We start from the raw sequence: 3,520 nt of genomic DNA, 5'->3' as shown, positions 1-3,520 counted from the left end.
TCTGGGCCAGGGCTTTTTTTTTGTTGGGAGTTCTTTAATTACCTTTTCAATCTCTTCTTTTGTTATAGGTTTATTTGGTTGTTCTACCTCTGTCTATGTTAGTTTAGGTAGGTAGTGAGTTTCTAGAAATTTGTCCATTTCCTCTAGGTTTTCAAATTTGTTAGAGTATAATTTTTCATAGTATTCCATTATGATTCTTTTAATTTCAGTTGTGATCTCACCCATCTCATTTCTTATACGGGTTATCTGCTTCCTCTTCTGTTTTTCTTTTGTCAGTTTGGCCAATGGTTTATCAATTTTGTTGCTCTTTTCAAAGAACCAGCTTTTGGTTTTCTTGACTCTTTCAATTGTTTTTCTATTCTTATTTCATTTAATTCTGCTCTAATTCTCATTATTTTCTTTCTTTTGGCACCTGAGGGCTTCTTTTGCTGCTCTCTTTCTACTTGTTCCAGTTGTATGGTTAATGTTTTAATTATGGCCCTTTCTTCTTTTTTGGATGTGTGCATTTATTGCTATAAACCGACCTCTGAGCACTGCTTTTGCTGTGTCCCAAAGGTTCTGGTAGGATGTGTTTTCATTCCCATTTGATTCTATGAATTTCTAATTCCATCCTTAATTTCTTCTATAATCCAGTAGTTTTTGAGCAAGGTGATGTTCAGTTTCCACATGTTTGATTTTTTTCCCTTGCTTTTTCTGTTATTGATTTCTACTTTTATGATCAGAAAAGATGCTTTGTAATATTTTGATGCTTTGGATTCTGCTAAGTCTTGCTTTATGGCCTGATATGTGGTCTATTCTGGAGAATGTTCCATGTGCATTGGAAAAGAAAGTATACTTGGCTGTTGTTGGGTGGAGTGTTCAGTATATGTCCATGAGATCAAGTTGGTTAATTGTGGCATTTAGATCTTCCATGTCTTTACTGAGCTTCTTTCTGGATGTTCTGTCCTTCAGCAGAAGTGGTGTGTTGAACTCTCCTACTATTATTATGGAGCTGTATATCTCTCTTTTCAATGCTGTTAGAGTTTGTGTTATATATTTTGGAGCCCTGTGGTTGGGTGCATAAATATTTATTACAGTTATGTCCTCCTGGTGTACTGACACTTTAATCATTATATAGTGTCTTTCCTTATCCTTTGAGGTGGATTTTACTTTCAAGTCTATTTTGTCAGAGATTAATATTACCATTCTTGCTCTTTTTTGAGTGTTGTTTGCTTAATATATATTTTTTTCCATCCTTTGAGTTTTAGTTTGTGTCTTTAAGTCTAAGGTGTACCTCTTGTAGGCAGCATATAGGCGATCGTGTTTTTTAATCCATTCTGCCACTCTCTCTTTATTGGTGCATTTAGTGCATTTAGTCCATTTACATTCAGCATAATTATTGATAGGTATGAGTTTAGTGCTGTCATTTTGATGTCTTTTTTTGTGTGTTGTTGACAGTTTCTTTGTTCCACTTAATTTTCTGTGCTGTGTCGTTTTTCTTTTTGTATTTTCTTTTCATCTTTTTCATTATTGTTGATTTTGTGTTTGCTGAGCCTTTATATTTTTCTTATTTTTTATTTTGATGAGTAGTGTTGTTAGTTTACTTTGTGGTTACCTTAATATTTACCCCTATTTTTCTAAGTTTATACCAGTCTTTTATTTCTTTAAATTGCCTTGACTTCCTCTCCATATGCAAAATCTATGTCTACGTTTTTTAGTCTCTCTTTTTTGTTTTAATGTCATCTTTTACATATTGATATCTCTGTTTCCCTATTTTCAGTGTTTTAGCTTTGATTTATTTTTGTGACTTCCCTATCTGAGTAGGTATTTAGTTGCCCAGTCCTGTGTTCTAGTCTTACATTGTTATCTGATGTTATTGATTTTCTAACTGGAGGACTCCCTTTAGTATTTCTTGTAATTTTGGTTTAGTTTTTGTGAATTCCCTAAACTTCTGTTCATCTGGAAATGCCCTAATTTCGCCATTATATTTGAAAGACAATTTTGCTAGATATATAATTCTTGGCTGGCAATTTTTTTCCTTCAAGGCTTTATCTATGTCACCCCACTGCCTTCTTGCCTGCATGGTTTATGCTGTGTAGTCCAAGTTTATTCTTATTGACTCTCCTTTGTAGATGAGTTTCCATTTTTCCCTAGCCACTCTTAAAATCCTCTCTTTATCTTTGGTTTTGGCAAGTTTGATTATAATATGTCTTGGTGACTTTCTTTAAGGATCAACCTTATGTGGGGTTCAATGAACATCTTGGATAGATATCTTGTCATCTTTCATGATATCAGGGAAGTTTTATGTCAACAAATCTTCAACAATTTTCTCTGTATTTTCTGTTATCCCCCCTGTTCTCGTACTCCAAACACTTGTAGGTTATTCCTCTTGATAGAGTCCCACATAATTCTTAGAGTTTCTTCATTTTTTTAAATTTTTTTACCTGATTTTTCGTCAAATAAGTTGGTGTCAAGTGCTGCATCTTCAATCTCACTAATTCTGACTTCTACTGCCTCAATTCTGCTCCTATGACTTTCTATTGAGTTGTCTAATTCTGAAATTATATTGTTAATCTTCTGGATTTCTGACTGTTGTCTCTCTATGGAGTCTTTTAGCCTATTAAATTTGTCATTAAGCTCTTGAATAACCTTTTTAAGTTTTCTCTGCTGCTTTGTCTGTGAGTTCCTTGGCATTCCCTGCATTTTGAAAGATTTCCTTCCTAATATCTTGAAGAGTTCTGTATATTAGTCTTTTGTATTCTGCCTCTGGTAATTCCAAGAAATTCTCTTCCTCCATAAAATTTATTGATTCTTTATTTCAGGAGCTTGCTGAAGCCATCATGGTCTGCCTCTTTATGTGATTTGTTATTGACGGTTATCTCCAAGCCAGGAGGAGAGCAGTAGAAGATGCCAGAAAGGAAAAGAGAATAGGCAAGAGCAGGTTGGGCATTAGGCTATTGTTAGGACTTTGAATTTTACTCTGAGTGCAACAAAAAGTCCTTAAGAGAGAAATTATGTTGCTAGTGACCCACAAATTCAAGCTCAAATGCACTGTGCTCAAGTATAATCTATCAGGTGCTTATGTTGACTATCCTAGGGTCAGAAAAGCTCTAAAAATAGACCAGCAAGTAACACTTTTTGACAGAAAAGATACATCTATTTATAGGACTCTCACTTTTGTGATTTCTAAACTCTGTCTCAGTTCTTGCTGTTATGACTCTACCACTGTCAACATTCTTTTTTGATGCACTTAGAAATGAGATAGAAAGGTTATTTTTAAGTCATACATGTGTCAATAAATCTTTGGAGGATGCTTTGGATTTGTGCATTGTGCATCCTTTTGTTCCTGTTCTTTTTGCCGGGCCAAGAGTGATGGGGAGCCCAACAGAAGGCTGCTTTCCATCATCCTTCGTGGTGGGCTATTATGGAAAACCTGCTTCTAACTTTTTTTTTTTAAATATTTTATTGTACTTCAGGTGAAGGCTTACAGAACAGATAGTTTCTCATGTAACAGTAACACACATGCTGTTTTATGACATTG

This window comes from Trichechus manatus, unplaced genomic scaffold (genome assembly GCF_000243295.1).
Source record: "Trichechus manatus latirostris isolate Lorelei unplaced genomic scaffold, TriManLat1.0 scaffold00164, whole genome shotgun sequence".
In the NCBI taxonomy this organism is placed as follows: domain Eukaryota; kingdom Metazoa; phylum Chordata; class Mammalia; order Sirenia; family Trichechidae; genus Trichechus; species Trichechus manatus.
The sequence above is the reverse complement of the archived record's forward strand: the minus strand, read 5'-3'. Positions refer to the sequence as shown.